Source organism: Grammomys surdaster, unplaced genomic scaffold (assembly GCF_004785775.1).
Source record: "Grammomys surdaster isolate TR1022 unplaced genomic scaffold, NIH_TR_1.0 792, whole genome shotgun sequence".
NCBI classification, from domain to species: domain Eukaryota; kingdom Metazoa; phylum Chordata; class Mammalia; order Rodentia; family Muridae; genus Grammomys; species Grammomys surdaster.
The window spans coordinates 209,957-227,413 of record NW_021605211.1 but is presented as its reverse complement, the minus strand read 5'-3'; the positions used below and the strand labels follow the sequence as shown (position 1 = coordinate 227,413).

At 41.2% G+C, this 17,457-nt stretch overlaps 1 pseudogene; it reads right to left on the bottom strand.

The window, feature by feature from the left end:
• Positions 1-14,665: 14,665 nt before the first annotated feature.
• LOC114633903 lies at positions 14,666-16,369 on the bottom strand (annotated as a pseudogene).
• Positions 16,370-17,457: the final 1,088 nt, after the last annotated feature.

The following is a 17,457-nucleotide window of genomic DNA, read 5'->3' as shown; positions in this document are numbered from 1 at the left end:
ACTTAAAGTGTTGCTAAACTATATTATCAACTAAAATATTTACAGGGTTAAAGTTCTGAATTTCCTTTGTCTTTCAAATGTGAACTTAAAATTGTTTCTCATTATGCTAAATTTATATGTTTTCATTCTCCTAGATAGAAGGAATAAACCCTTCTTGCTTTTACTGCTCCACAAAAGGTTTTTGTCTTCCCTAAGCCCATCTTAAAGACTGTTCATGTGGTTAACAAATCTATCTCTTTTAGAAAATTAAAAGCTACAGGAAACTCACTCAGAAATACCTTGCATGGACCAAATAAACTCCATCCAAATAAGTAAATCTGCGAATCAATGGTCTAAGTTTCACACTAACTACCGATTCCAGAGAGTGGGTTTCCTCTCGTGTTCCTGGGATTGGAACTCCCCTCACCCACATCCACTAACACCTAAGGGTTTCTTTTTTATGTATAATTTATTTTTTCTCAAATTGTAATTCATTCACACAGGGGTTATAAACACAGGAAGGCAGGATGTGGGGAAGGGAATGACACTGGAGTGTGGGTGTTCAGGGGGAATATAGATATCTTCAGAACCTACTATCGGCTGGGTGAAGGTTCAGGGGACAAGTCACTATGACTCTGCCTATGACTCAATTGTCCTTATCTAAATTGGTATTGTCTGCACAGGCTACCTATTTACAAGGTCTATAACTACTCAAGCTTGTAAATTTCTATAAAAGCTACCTGTTTACAATAGCTTATAGCCATCTGTTTCAATGTTTTTTCCACTGAGACCCAAGACTTGGTGTTAGTATACATGTATGACAGGTCTATGGCTGATTTTAGGCCTTCAGTGTATAACCAGGGCTGCCCCTGACATCTCCTCCCTTCTCTAAGTATAGAAGGGCTGTGGCAATTCTAAACTTGCGAAGGCTGGGATAGAGGCCTGTCCTCCAGCATTTGAAGGGGACCTTGTAGTGGTTCCAGTCCCCCTGTCGTTGTCCAGTGAGGCATGAGGGCCATACCTGTCCCGATGTCTTTTTCCTGGAGAGGGGATACTTTTGACATCAACCCCTATGCAGTCAGGCTTGTCCCTCGGGGAACCCAGATAGATATTTTTATCCTTTATTTATATTCCCTTGCAGTGCTTAGCTTCGAAGCTTAAGCAAGAATTCAGATTGCCTGTCAGAAGGCGTTCTGGGTGGCCCCTCTCTGATTGGTCTAGGGGCAGAAGTCCCCAATTTCAGATAGGGTGGAGATGGGTTTTGGGAACACCCTGTATAAAGTACCAACCTCATCTTGAGTCTCGTGGTCCTCCATAGCTAACTTATGATAATGTATCTGAGTAGGTTTTGCTACCAAATTATTTATCTGTTGTATCACAGAGTTAGTCTGCCTATTTGAAGGCCATGGACCAGCACCAGAAAAAAAGCAAAAAGAACCCAAATAATGGTCCCAAGATGGGAGGAAATAGGGTTGACAACATTGGAGAGGCTGAAAGCCAATTCTTGTACCAGCATTCATCTGTCTCTTTCTCTCTTTGATTTTTCTTAGGGCCTTCACTACCTGTTTCATGCTCTCTTTAACCCTCTTTATCTTGTCTATGTAAATGCAGCCTTCTTCTTTAAGGGCTGTACACAGTCTAGAGTTATACACAGCCTTTTCTATTGTAATAGAGTAAATCAAGTCCAATAAGGATCTTTGCGATTTTAGGAGGTCTCTTCAGACAGTGAAACGAGGGATTTCTTCAGATTAGTGATGTCAATCTCTAGCTGCTTGATGTTCTTGTCAGTGGCCCTTCAAAGGTCTGAGTAGTATAAGTTCGGAGGCCAGCATGTGGATTAGAACTTTTAACAGCAGACATCATGGATGATTCATTTTTATGTGGAAAGGAAAAAGAAGGTAATTCTTAGGGAGATTTTTCTTCCCTGGATGTAAGTTGTTATTCATCCTATTTATGGTTGGGTCTGGCTTTGTGGGGGTAGATACCCTTTTGGTATCTACCAATCTTTTTGGTAGCCGGTTAGCTGTGCCTTCTGTGGTATCAGACAGGCATATCAATCCTCGGCCCCATAAGGGAACGGGGTCTGGGCCATTCCCTTTAAGGGTAAGAGGGTCCTTCCCCATAACTGTGGCAAAGTTTTGTTGGTCTTGGTGGTGTCAGAGGCAGTCAGCGGCAGATTTACCATCAGCTTTCAGCTTTAGAGAGATAAAAGTGAATAAGGCATGATGGAGAGTATTTCAGTGGGACTCCTTCTGAGGGGATACCGTTCCCCCTCTTTTGTTTTTAAAGCCAATTTTTCAGAGTTCTTGTAAAATCAGGGCAGAAGCACCAACAGTCACTCCTTCCACACTCAAAGAGTCATAAAGACCCTATTTAAGGATAGATAAATCTATATTAATAATCTTTTGTCGAAGGACTGTTATAGCACCGCCAACAACTATTCAGACTATATAGTATATAGATTAGTAATAGCTTCTTTTACTTTTTGTGAGATTACCTCTCTTTTGTCAATTAATTGCTGAGGAAAATTAGGATTTACATCTCTCTTGAGAATATTGAACAGAGACTTAAATTCTTTTGTGGGGAGCTTAAAATAGGATCTTAGTCAATTAGCAACTCCTAGAAACTTTTGAAAACAATTTAAAATAAGTAAACTCTCTCCCTCTCTCTTTTTTTTTAGACCCTTTATCTGTGTGTTTTTTTTTAAATTGGATATTATACCTATTTACCTTTCAATGTTATCTCCTCTCCCATTCTCCCCCAAAACCCCTTATCCCATACCCCCTCCTCCTAATTTTTGTGAGGGTGTGCTCCAAACATCCTCCCAGTCCCATCTCCCTGCTCTCGAATTCCCACACAGTAGAGGATCCAAACTTTCAGGGACCATGGCCCTCCACTTTCACTGAAGTCTAACAGGGTCACCCTCAATTCCCTATATAGGTGCATGAGTCCCTCCCTTTGTGCTCTCTGGCTGGCGGTTTAGACTTTGGGAGCTCTGGTTGAAACTTTTGATACTCCTTCTAGGAAGGACCAAAGCATCCACACTTTGGTCTTCCTTCTTCTATGTGAGTTTTATATGTGGTCTATATGTAGTTTCTTAGAAATTGTGAGGTTTTGGGCTAATATTCACTTATCAGTGAGTGCATACCACGTATGTTCTTTTGATATTGGGTCACCTCACTCAAGATGATATTTTCGAGCTCCATCCATTTGCCTAGGAATTTCGAGAACTCATTGATTTTAATAGCTGAGTAGTACTCCATTGTATAAATATACCACATTTTCTGCATCCATTCTTCTGTTGAAGGGCATCTGGGTTCTTTTCAACTTCTGGCTATTATAAATAAGGCTGCTATGAACATGGAGGAGCATGTGTCCCTGTTGTATGTGGATATGTCTTTTGGGTATATGCTCAGGAGTGGTATAGCTGGGTCCTCAGGTAACACTATGTCCAGTTTTCTGAGATACTGCCAGACTGCTTTCCACAGTGGTTGTACCAGTTTACAATCCCACCAACAGTGGAGGAGTGTTCCTCTTTCTTCACATCCTCACCAACATGTGGTGTCACCTGTGTTTTTGATCTTAGCCATTCTGACTGGTGTGAGGTAGAATCTCAGTGTTGTTTTCATTTGCATTTCCCTGATGACTAGGGATGCTGAACACTTCTTTAGGTGCTTCTCAACCATTCGAGCTTCCTCAGTTGAGAATTCTTTGTCTAGCTCTGTGCTCCATTTTTTAATAGGGTTCTTTGATTGTCTAGAGTCTAATTTCTTCAGTTCTTTGTATACCTTGGATATTAGCCCTTTATCAGATGTAGGGTTGCTGAAGATCTTTTCCCAATCTGTTGGTTGCCGCTTTGTCCTCTTGACTGTGTCCTTTGCTTTACAGAAGCTTTGCAGTTTTATGAGGTCCCATTTGTCAACTCTTGGTCTTAGAGCACAGGCCAATGGTGTTCTGTTCAGGAACTTTTCTCCTGTGCCTATGTGTTCCAGGCTTTTCCCCAGTTTCTCTTCTATTAGTTTCAGTGTGGCTGGTTTTAGGTGGAGGTCCTTGATCCACTTGGAATTGAGCTTTGTACAAGGAGATAAGTATGGATCAATTTGCATTTTTCTACATGCTGACCTCCAGTTGGACCAGCACCATTTGTTGAAAATGCTGTCTTTTTTTTCCACTCGATGGTTTTAGCACCTTTGTCAAAGATCAAGTGACCATAGATATGGAGGTTCTGGGTCTTCTATTCTATACCATTGATCCTCCTGCTTGTCTCTGTTCCAATATCACACAGATTTTTTACCACTACTGCTTTGTAGTACAGTTTGAAGTCAGGGATGGTGATTCCCCCAGAAGTTCTTTTATTGCTGAGAGTAGTTTTGCAATCCTGGTATTTTGTTATTCCAAATGAATTTTAAGATTGCTCTTTCTATCTCTGTGAAGAATTGAGTGGGAATTTTGATGGGGATTGCATTAAATATGTAGATGGCTTTTGGCAAAATAGCCATTTTTACTATATTAATCCTTCCAATCCATGAGCATGGAAGATCTTTCCATCTTCTGAGATCTGCTTCGATTTCTTTCTTCAGGGGCATGACGTTCTTGTCATACAGGTCTTTTACTTGCTTGGTTAGGTTCACACCCAGGTATTTTATCTTATCTGTGACTATTGTGAAGGATGTCATTTCCATAATTTCTTTCTCAGCCAGTTTATCTTTTGAATAGAGGAAGGCTACTGATTTGCTTGTGTTAATTTTATATTCAGCCTCTTTGCTAAAGTTATTTATCAGGATTTGGAGTTCTCTGGTGGAAGTTTTTGGGTCACTTAATTATACTATCATATCATCTGCAAATAGTGAGATTTTGACTTCTTCCTTTCCAATTTGTATCCCTTTGACCTCCTTGTGTTGCCTAATTGCTCTGGCTGGGACTTCCAATACTATATTAAATAAGTAGGAGGAGAGTGGGCAGCCTTGCCTAGTCCCTGATTTTAGTGGGATTGCTTCACGTTTCCCTCCATTTAGTTTGATAATGGCTACTGATTTACTATGTTTAGGTATCGACCTTGAATTCCTGATCTTTCCAAGATTTTTGTCATGAAGGGGTGTTGAATTTTGTCAAATGCTTTCTCAGCATCTAGTGATATGATCATGTGGTTTTTTTCTTTGAGTTAGATTATATAGTGGATTACATTGATGGATTTCCATATATTGAACCAACCCTGCATTCCTGGGATAAAGCCTACTTGATCGTGATGGATAATTGTTTTGATGTGTTCTTGGATTCAGTTCGCTAGAATTTTATTGAGTAATTTTGCATCAGTGTTCATAAGGGAGATTGGTCTGAAGTTCTCTTTCTTTGTTGGGTCTTTGTGTCGTTTAGATATGAGCATAATTGTGGCTTCATAGAATGAATTGGGGAGTGTATCTTCTGTTTCTATTTTGTGGAATATTTTGAAGAGAATTGGAGTTAGGTCTTCCTTGAATGTCTGATAGAATTCTGCACTAAAACTGTCTGGTCCCGGACTTTTCTTTGTAGGGAGACTTTTAATGACTCCTTCTATTTCTTTTGGAGTTATGGGACTGTTTAGATGGTTTATCTGGTCCTGATTTAACATTGGTAACTGGTATTTGTCTAGAAAATTGTCCATTTTATCCAAATTTTCCAATTTTGTTGAGTATAGGCTTTTGAAGTAGGATCTGATGATTTTTTTAATTTCATAGGTTTCTGTTTTTATGTCATCCTTTTCAGTTCTGATTTTATTAATTTGGATACTGTCTCTCTGTCCTCTGATTAGTCTACCTAAGGGTTTATCTATCTTGTTGATTTTCTCAAAGAACCAGCTCCTGGTTTTATTGATTCTTTGTATAGTTCTTTTTGTTTCAATTTGGTTGATTTCAGCCCTGAGTTTGATTATTTCCTGCCATCTATTCCTCTTGGGTGTATTAACTTCTTTTTGTTCTAGGTCTTTCAGATGCATTGTCAAGCGGCTAGTGTATGCTCCCTCCAGTTTCTTTTTGTAGGCATTTAGAGCCATGAATTTTCCTCCTAGCACTGCTTTCATTGTATCCCATAGATTTTGGTATGATGTGTCATCATTTTCATTAAGTTCTAAAAAGTTTTTTATTTCTTTCTTTATTTCTTCCCTTACCAGATTATCAAGGAGTAGGGTGTTGTTCAGTTTCCATGTGAATGTGGGCATTCCATTGTCTTTGTCATTTTTGAAGACCAGCCTTAGACCATGGTGATCTGATAGGATGCAGGGGATTATTTCAATTTTTTTTATATCTGTTGAGGCCTGCCTTGTGCCCAATTATATGGTCTATTTTGCAGAAGGTACCATGAGGTGCTGAGAAAAAGTTGTATTCTTTTGCTTTAGGGTGAAATGTTCTATAGATATCTGTTAAGTCCATTTGGTTCATAACTTCTGTTAGTTTCACTGTATGTCTATTTAGTTTCTGTTTCCATGATCTATCCGTTGCTGAGAGTGGGGTGTTGAAGTCTCCCACTATTATTATGTGAGGTGCAATGTGTGTTTTGAGCATTAGTAAGCTTTCTTTTATGAAAGTGGGTGCTCTTGTATTTGGTGCATAGATATTCAGAATTGAGAGTTCATGTTGGTTGACTTTTCCTTTGACAAGTATGAAATGTCCTTCCTTATCCTTTTTGATAGCTTAAAGTTGAAAGTCGAATTTATTCGATATTAGAATGGCTACTCCCGCTTGTTTCTTAGGGCCATTTGCTTGAAAAAATTGTTTTCCATCCTTTTACTCTAAGGTAGTGTCTGTCTTTGTCGCTGAGGTGGGTTTCCTGTAAGCAGCAAAAAGCTGGGTCCTGTTTGCGTATCCAGTCTGTTAGCCTATGACTTTTTATTGGGGAAATGAGTCCATTGATGTTAAGAGATATTAAGGAGAGGGTGTTGTTGCTGCCTGTCATTTTTGCTGGTAGTGGAGACATCGTTTGTGTGGTTATCTTCTTTTGGGTTGGATGTAAAAGGATTATTTTCTTGCTCTTTCTAGGGTATGATTGCCCTCCTTGTATTGGAGCTTTCCTGCTATTATCCTTTGTAGTGCTGGATTTGTGGGAAATTCGGTTTTGTCATGGAATATCTTGGTTTCTCCGTCTATGGTAATTGAGAGTTTTGCTGGGTAAAGTAGCCTGGGCTGGCATTTATGTTCTCTTAGGGTTTGTATGATATTTGCCCAGGATCTTCTGGCTTTTATAGTATCTGGTGAGAAGTCAGGTGCAATTCTGATAGGTTTGCCTTTATATGTTACTTGGCCTTTTTCCCTTACTGCTTTTCAAATTCTTTCTTTGTTTTGTGCATTTTATGTCTTGATTATTATGTGATGGGAGGTATTTCTTGTTTGATCTAGTCTGTTTGGTGTTCTGTAGGCTTCTTGTGTGATTATGGGCATCTCATTCCTTAGGTTAGGGAAATTTTCCTCAATAATTTTGTTGAAGATATTTACTGGCCCTTTAAGTTGGGAATCTTCACTCTCATCTATACCTATTATCCTTAGGTTTGGTCTTCTCATTGCGTCCTGGATTTCCTGGATATTTTGAGATAACAACTTTTTGCATTTTGCATTTTCTTTGATAGTTGTGTCAATATTTTCTAAGGTATCTTCTGCACCTGAGATTCTTTCTTCTATCTCTTGTATTCTGTTGGTGATGCTTGTGTCTATGACTCCTGATTTCTTTCTTAGGTTTTCTATCTCCAGAGTAATCTCCCTTTGTGATTTCTTTATTGTTTCTACTTCCATTTTTATGTCCTGGATGGTTTTGTTCAATTCCTTCATCTGTTTGTTTGTGTTTTCTTGTAATTCTTTAAAGGATTTTTGTGTTTCTTTAAGGACTTCATCCTGTTTTCCTGTGTTCTTCTCAAGTTTTTTGATAGTGTTATTTATTTCCTTCTTATAGTCCTCTAGCATCATCATTAGAAGTGATTTTAGATCTGGTTCTTGTTTTCCTGGTGATATGGGGAGTTCAGGACTTTCTAGTGTGGGAGAACTAGGTTCTGATGATGCCAAGTACCTTGGGTTGCTGGTGCTTGTGTTCTTGTGCTTGCCTTTCGCCATCTGGATCACCTTTGTGCTATCAGAGCTGTCTCTGACTGGGGCCTGTCTTTCCTATTATCTAGGTTGTGTGAGAATTGTTTGGGATGGGTTTTACTGCTGGGGTTAGAGCTGAGGCCCAAGATCTGCTCCATGCTCAGGTGGAAACCGGAAGGGGGCCCAGGTTTCTGGTCAGGAGTGGATTCCTGGGTCCCAGTGGATCCCGGTTGCTCCCTGATTGGGGCAAGTATTGCTGCTTCCTAGCCTAAGATGCTACTGCTTGGGTTAGAGCTCCTGGGAGCTCCGCTTCCTCTGGGTTCTGTGAGATTGGGTGCAGAGCTGATTTCCAGGATCTGCTGAGTGCTTGGGCTCAGACCTGAAGGAACCCATGCTCCGAGCCAGCAGTGAATTCCTGGGTCCCAGTGGGTCCCAGTTGCTCCCTGTTTGGGGGAAGTATTGCCACCTCCTAGCTTAAGATACTGCTTGGGTTAGAGTCCCACTTCCTCTGGGTTCTGAGAGATTGAGTGCAGAGCTGAATCCTGTGATCTGCTCGGGCTGAGACTGGAAGGAACCCGTGCTCCGGGCCAGGAGTGAATTCCTGGGTCCCAGTGGGTCCCAGTTGCTCCCTGTTTGGGGGCAAGTATTGCCACCTCTGAGCCTAAGATAATGCTTGGGTTAGAGCTCCTGAGAGCCCCACTTCCTCTAGTTTCTGTGAGATTGAGTACAGAGCTGCCTCCTGGGATCTGCTGAGTGTTAGGGCCCAGACCGGATGGAGCCTGAGCTCTGGGCCAGGAGTGAATTCCTGGGTCCCAGTGGGTCCTGGTTGCTCCCTGTTTGGGGCAAGTGCTGCTTTTTCCTTACCTGGGATGCTGCCTGAGTTAAAGCTCCTGGGAGTCCCTCTTTCCCTCCGTTTTCTGTACCCAACAGGGCTGCTGCCTTTGACCTGCTCTATGCTCGGGCCCTGACCAGAAGTCTCCAACCTAAGGGTTTCAAATGTACACCTAAGAAAAAATTTCTTCTCCCAAACATACTTTATTACTTTATTCTCTACCTATGATGTGTGTGTGTGTGTGTGTGTGTGTGTGTGTGTGTGTGTGTGATTCAGCATCTTTTCAACTCCTAGTGTTTAGTACATCTAGGACAGCTCCAGAGAAACTACCCACAGACATTTCAGTCTACTCTCACAGACAAAGGTGCTTCTACTGGACCCATTCTTTCCTATCTATCTACAGATAGTTCCACAGACCCTGGACAGCAAGGAAACAGCCAACTCTCCTAAGACAGGACCAACATCTTCATATCCATTTTCTTAGGTTTTCCAGGGATACATTGCCCCCAAATCACCATGAAGTAGCTAAAGATTACTACAATCCTATTCCTGATTCACCATTACCTCTTTCTAATTTTTCCTTTTGTAAAATTAAACCAAAATGAGGTATGTTAGCATTCCTTCTAATCTCTTCCCCACAGTTAACTGGCAAACTCCTGGAGTGCCTTACTCAATATAAAAGGTGCTGCTTGCCCCCTATTTTCTCTCTTACTCTTGCCCTCTTTTCTCCCCTTGCTCCTGATCATTACCCTCTTTTTCCCCAATTTCCCTCCCCTCCTCTGTTCAGGTGTTTATGGCTGGCCTCAACCTCTCTCTCTCTCTCTCTCTCTCTCTCTCTCTCTCTCTCTCTCTCCCTCCCTCTCTGTCTCTCTCTGCCTTTCTCTCAACACCCCTCTCTATGCTTGGAATAAAGTTTATTCCATAGTATAACATCATGTGGCTTGTTACCCAGGGGGAAAGGATGCCTCAGCATGGGCCAGGAGAAGCACCCCTCCCGCACACATTACTGTACTGCCAACAAACATATTCTTGCCTTCTCTTTATCTTTGTATAAAATCAACAGGAACAATATTCTACAGAGATTGTGGACCAGTGAAAACCTGGTAGGGAGATTGTCCTGGCCAAGAGATCCAGCTTGTAGTTCCTTCACCCCTGCTTCACACAGAGGCAATGCCATTGTCTTAAGTATCTTAGCCTTCTTTTTTGTTTTTAATTACCAGTAGAGTCTAATAGGATATATTTTCATAAGCATTAATACTACATACACAGATATGAACTGAAAAGTGATCTAAGTCACTTTGTATATACAGAATCCATGGAATCTTAGTTTTATCGTGTTGGAAGATAGTTACTCACATAATATGGTCAGGATACATTATATATTCCAACCATATGAAGTCTGGATTTGAGACTCTCAGACTATTTCTCAGAAGTCTATTAACCCTGAAATCTTGCATCAGTTTTTCATTGTATTCAGTATCATGTAGACCATGCTACCACATCTTTCTTCCTGGTTGGATTGAGCCTCACAATGATGGTTTGTGTTGGGTAAACATGACACAATCTAGGTTCATCTAAGTAGATGGAAACTCAATTGAAAATATCAGTCCATGAAAAGATGTGTGGAAAATCCTGTTGAGAGCTCTGTAAGTTTTGCCATGCTTTGGTTCGTGGTTCTGGGTTGTAAAAGAAGGTCATTTGTGATACTAATGTACAAAACATTATGTAGCATTCCATAGTGTTTTCCTTACAATACTTGTTTACAGGTTTCTTCCTTGACTCATAACTGATGTTCACTCATTTATGGATAGTGAATCTCCTGCCCACTTACTATGGTAAGTTTTCCAAAAAAAAGAATTAGTGCAACTGTACTTTTACAAATATGTTGACACAAAAATAATAGACATTTTCTCTTGTTGGTGAGCATAACAGAATCCCCCCTTCCAATGCCATCATCACTGTACAGGATAATGAAGATCACACTGAACCTCCATTATCTCTATTGAATTACTGAAGTACCAATTACACTTACCATACACACACACATACACACACACACACACACACACACACACAGAGAGAGAGAGAGAATCCTAATTGTAGATGCAGAATTTTCTCAAGCTCTTCACTTGAATAGCCTCCCTGTACCTCTCCTGTCTACACTATGCACACAATCATAGGTCTATGTTGTATCATGGAGCCTCTGCATCTATAGTCCTCAGTTGGTTCTCCAGCTCACTGCTTCCTTTGCCATGTCAACACAACCAGCCACAGTGCTGATGGACAGGGCACATACCTGGTGTGCTTGATAATGTCTGCAGACCTTTGCCATCCAGTGTAATTCACACCCTTCTATGCTTGACTCAAGACGCCAAATTCTACACCCAATTTCCTGGTAAGTTCACCCAGTAGTCAGTCCACAATTATAGTCTCCATTGAAGGAGGCCTACTTAAATATGTGCAGATTACACATGGGTGTCCTTTATGGTCAAGTCTGGACATTGCCTTCCAATGTCATCTCCTATTCCCAGGCTTCACCCTGGTGACTCTGAACCTGTACCTGGTGTCCTTGTTTAGTCCTCCAAATACAAGCCCAGTTTGGCTGTATGCACCCTCCCAGGCCATGCATCCATAGACATACTTCCTCGACTTGCAGTCTTGACAAAGATTGCCTGATTTGAGGCTCTCATACTGTTTGCCAGCATAATATTTTCGCATCAACTTGTATTAATTTTTCTCAGATTCAGTACCATGTGGACTGTGCTCCCACAATGTTCTGCCAGGTGTAATTGAATCTTACCATGATATTTTGATTTATCTTGATAGGACATAATTTAGAGTCAGGTGAGAAGATAGAACCGCAATTGAGAACATTCTGCCATGAAATGTTTGTAGAAAAGTCTGTTGAGATCTCCCTTAGGATTTTTCGAGGGACCCCAAAAATCTCTGTACGATTTTTCAGGTGTTGTCCATTCCTCTTTGTGTGTAAAAAAAAAGATTTAGAAGTTGCTTCTCTGTTGTACAAGCAGGCAAACAGAGACAGCTATGAAGAACAAAGAGTTATGTTGTTTTCCTTAATGGTATCTGCTTTTCTTCTTGCCTCTATGTTTTTTCCTTCACTCCTGAAGTTCGTTCCATTAGAGATGAACAATTAAGTTCCTGCCCTGCTTGCTATGGTAACTTTTTCAGAATTAAGCATAAATGTGATGTTCTCAATGTGTGGAGATATACATTCAGCCATTGTCCATTGTTGGTGAGCTCTCTAGAAGCTTCCTTTATATGGCCATCTTCATTGTTCCAGGATAGTTCTGGTCACACAGACTTTGCACTATTTCTGTTGAAATCCTGGATAACCAAGATCCACATTATACTACTACACTCTGAGGCCAAACTCTTTATGCAGATTTCTCTCAAAACCCTGGTGAATAGTTTCCTTGAAACTCTCCTGTGAATACCATGCACACAGCCAAAGGCATACGTGGAATCATGAAGCTTCTGCATCTAACTTTCTTAATTGTTTCTCTAGCCTCCAGCTTTCTTTGTCATGTGTATATTCCCAGTTATGTTTCTGATGATAAGGGCACAATCTAGGATTGCAAGAAGAGAAAAACAGAATTTTCCTCCCAATTTCCTGCCTACCATAATATTCTTGGCTTCAGGCACTCAGCTCTGTACCCACTTTCTTGGTGAGTTCCCTTCAGCAGTCAGTCCACAAGTATAGTCTCAATGGCCAGAGGCCTAGCTAAGAATGTCCGGGTTTCACATTGTTGTCTGTTGTGGGCAAGTCTGAACCTTGCCCTCCAGTGCCTTTTCCTATTCCCTGTACTCATCCAAGTCACAGAGAAGCTTCAAAAGGATTTCTTGTTTAGTATTTCAAAATACAAGCCAAATTCTACTCTTTTCATACTTCTGACCATGCTGACTTAGACCCATTTGCTGCATTTCCAGTTCTGACACAAATCACCTGGCACTGAGCCTGTCAGACTGTTATTTAGGATTCTATTAACCCTGAAATATTCCATCATTTTTTGTTCATCAGATTTAGTACCTGGTTGACCATGTTGCCACATTCTTCTGCCAGGGGTGATTGAGCCTCATCATGATGGTCTATGTTGTATAAACTTGAAACAATCCAGAGTCATCTGAGAAGAAGGAATCTCAATTGAGAATATTCCTCCACTAAATGATCTGTAGAAAATCCTGTTGAGAACTTCCTTGAATACTGATTTGTATGGTAGTGTCCAGCTTTCTGTGGATGTTGGCAAGCTTTGAGTAATGATTCTGGGTTATAAGAAGGCAAACTGATACAAATGGAATGCAAAGCTTTTGTAGTATTCCTTAATGGTATCTATTTCAGTTATTTCCTCTAGGTTTCTTCCTTGACTACCTACCTGTATTCCATAAGTAGTGAATAGTGAAGCTCTTGTGCTGATTACTATGGTACATTTCCACCACATAAAGCCCAACTGTGCTATTTCCAATATGTGGAGACAAAAAGACCAGAGATTATCTCTTGTTGGTTAGCTCTCCTAAAGCTCTCTTCCAGTGCTATCTCCATGTGCCAGCATAGTTATGATTATACAGATCCTGCACTATATCTGCTGAATTCCTGGAGAATCAAGATAAACTTTTCCAAAGCCACACACTAAGGCCTATTTGCAAATAGAGATTTCTGTTAACATTTTTGCCTGAATACCTATTCTGTACATACTATGCACAAAAACACAGGGCTGTGTACTATCATGAAGCTTCTGCATCAGTATTCTTCGATTGATTCTCTAACCTTCAACTTTCTTTGCCATCCCTACACAACTAGTCTATACTCTGATAGGGCACAAATGTTCTTTTCACAATTTGTTTAGCAGACCTTTGTCTTCCCGTGCCCAGGACACTCTCACATGCTTGGATCCAGACACCATGCTCTACAAACAATTTCCTGGTAAGTTCATCCAGTAACAAGTCCAAAAGTACAGTCTCCACTAGTGGAGGACTAACTACGTATGAGCAGATTACATACTGGTGTCCTTTGTAGGCAGGTATGGACATTGTCCTCCAGTGCCATCTCTTATTCCTAGGCTTCTAACTGGTCACACAACACTTTAAAAGGCCTTCTCTGTTTAATTCTCCAATACAAGCCCAATTATACTATGTTGACCCTCCCAGACCAGGCTTCTTTAGACACAGTTGCTAGCCTTCCAGTTCTGACACAAACTTCTTGGATTGGAGGCTCTCAGTTTGTTTGCCAATACAATACTATACCTTTCACCTTGCATCAATTTTTCATCAGATTCAGTACCATGTGGAAAATGCCCCCACTTTCTTCTCCTTGATGTGGTAGAGCCTCACAATGATGGTTTGTGTTCTAATGATGTAACACATTCTAGATTCATCTGAGAAAAAGAAACCCGAATTGAAAACATTCCTCCATGAAATGGTCTGTAGAAAATTGTGTTGAAAGCCTCCTTGTGTAATGATTCTTACTGTACAGTTCAGTCATCAGTGGGTGTTGCCAGCCTTTTGGTGGTCGTTTTGGTTTGAACATGGAGGCAAGCCAAGATACCAACGGAGTGCAAAGCATTATGAAGAATTCTATAGTGGTGTGTCTTGCTGGTTTTGCCTTTAGTTTTTTGGTTTTTTTTTTTTAAGAAGAATGGAACTTAATCTTTATTTACAGGACATGACAGGGTACGAAATTCCACATAGAAATAAACTCAGAGGACAGCTTCATAGAGTATGTACAGTTTATAACTGTTCAAGTATAGTCTCTTTTGTAAAAAGTGGTACAGTAACAAACCATATTTAAAAAGAGTTCTTAGTAGAGAAACAGTAAGACAAATTTATGAGAACACAGAAATAGCACAGCACATAGCTAACAACTTTGTGCCTTGGCTGGACATTAGAAGTTAAAGGTCCCGGGAGCTCCATCCTGAACTTGGAAGGCGAAGCCTTCAGAGGTAGTTTCTGGCACCACATTTTGATCTTCCTCTTCCTCCACTGAGAAGTACTTCTCAATTAAGTTTAATGAGGCCTTGTATACAGACTCGTTTTCGTGGCTCTGTAGTGCCTCAATTTTATCCAAGCCTCCACATTCTTCAATCATTATACTGAGTTTTTCTGTCTCACCTAGTTTCTCAGCAGCCTGAAAGATATTTGAAATGGCATCAAGAATAACCTGAATACTCTTGATATCTTTTGCACTCAAGAGGTTCATCAAAGGTTCTATTATCCCACAATGAACGAGATACACAATCTGTTCAACAGTCCCGCCACTGGTATAGTTGGTTATAGCCCACGCCGCCTCCTTCTGTGTCTTAAAATCTGCCTTAGAGAGGACACCAACAAGAAACGGGACTAGGCCATGATTCACAACTTGCTGTATCTGGTCCTGGTGTCCGGCTGTAATGTTCGACATTGTCCATGTGACCTCCTTCTGAATATTAGTTTTGGGATTTGTTAGCAGGCTGGGAAAGACTGCAAGTGCTCCTGCATCTATCACTTTCTGAGTCTGTTCATCTGTTCCAGTGACAATATTCCCTATGGCTCTCAGTGCAGGAGTCACAATGGGCAATTCAGTAGCTCCCAGAAGCTTCACAAGTTGGGGAACAACTCCCTTCTTCACAACCATCTCAATGCGCTCATTTGGACCATCAGTCAGGTAGGAAATAGCCCAGCAGGAATCTGCTAGTACATCTGGATCGTTGTGGTGCAGGAGCCGAACTAACGTAGGAAGAATCTGCTCGACAGCATCTAAGGGGGGCGCAGGATTCTTGTTTCGACAAAGGTTTGAAGAGTGTACAGGTAAGATTCCGTAAGTAACCACATGCCAAGGATGACAGATCAGGAACTACAAGAAGTGCCAACAGTGGGTCAATTGCACCATGTTTTATAACTAAGTCTCGAAAAACTGAACCATCACCTGCAATGTTTCCAAGAGCCCATACAGCTTGCTCTCTGATGTGAGCATGGGGAGATGCCAAGAGAGAGATGAATGCTGGGATAGCACCTCCGTCTCCCGCAGCTTTGGTCTGCTCAGATGTTCCAGAAGCAATGTTGGTCAGTGCCCAAGCAGATTCAAACTGAATGGGACTACAATCAGTTTTGCCCAAGAAGGACACAAGTTTTGGGATCAAACCAGCCCGGATGATGTTGTCTATAGGAGGCTGTTTCTCTCTAGAAAGCAGTTTCCGAGCAGCTTGAGTAGCTTGGAGCTGGCTTTCCAAATTGTTACTGTTTATGCCTTTAACAATGTCCTCAACAAACCAATTTACAGTACCCTGATTGTTTCGGTTTTCCTGGAGTGGAGAAGTAGCATCATTGGGAAATGAGCTGACCTTTCTCCTTTTCAGCATCTGGTCATCTTTTTTAGCTTTCCTAAGTTCCACATTAACTTCTATTCTGCGGCGGCGCATTTCTGTACTGTCTTTCCCCTTGTTCTTGAATCTGTTAAGCCGGGCAGCTGTTGAATTAGCATTCTCGTTGGTGGACATGGTTGCAGAACAGGAGGAAAGCTGCACAGCTGGCTCAGACTTCCACGAAAGTCGGTGCGGGGCTCTCAAGCTGAGGGTCGACGGCTGTCGAAACGTCCACTAGCCCTCAGCCCTCAGACTTTTGGTTTTTTTTTTTTAACCTGATTCCTGACCTGTATTCCCTCAACGATGTATAGTGAGGCTCCTGCCCTGATTACTATTATAAGTTTTTGCAGAATTAAGCCCAATTGTGCTATTGGGCACAATATTGGGAGACAATCAGAAAAGCCCTTGTATCTTGGTGAGCTGCTCAGAAGATCTTCTTCCAGTGCCATTGTCACCATGCCATGATAGTGATAGTCCTGAAGATCCTAGACTATCACTGTTGAATTCCTGGAGAAACAAGGTACCCATTATAGTTTCACATTTTAAGGCCTAACTCTGGAGGCAGATTTCTCTCAACACCTTTGCCTGAATTGCTTCCCTGAAACTCCTTTGTGCACACCATACACACAAACACAGTTCTATGTACTATCATACTAGCTTCACCATCTGTATTCCTCAATTGGTTCTCTACCCTGATCTTCTTTTGCTATCTCTATAGATTTTCCCTGTGCTGATAGATGATTGGGTTCATACCTGATTTACTGTCTGTGTTCTGCAGACATTTGCCTACTAGTGTCTTCTTTATGATTCCATGCTTGGCTCCAGGCATCCAGTTCTGCATTCAGTTTCCTGATATGTTCATCCAGTACTGAGTAAACATGTATAGTTTCTTGGTAGAGTCTTAGCTAATGGGTAGATTACACACCAGTGTCTTTTATTAGCAAGTCTGCACATTGCCCTCCACTGGCATCTCCTAATTCCAGGCTTGCTACTGGACACACAGCTCCTTTACTAGGCTTCCATGTTTAATATTTCCAAATAGAAGCCCAAATCAGTATGTGAACACTCAGACCATGCTTCTCTAGTACCATTCACTGGAATTCCAATTCTGACACAGAATGCTGGTTTGAGCCTCTCAGACTGTTTCTCAGGATTATATTAACCCCGAAACATGCATCGTTTTTCATCGGATTCAATATGATGTGCACCATGGTGCCACATTCTTCTGCCAGTTGTTATAGAACATCAC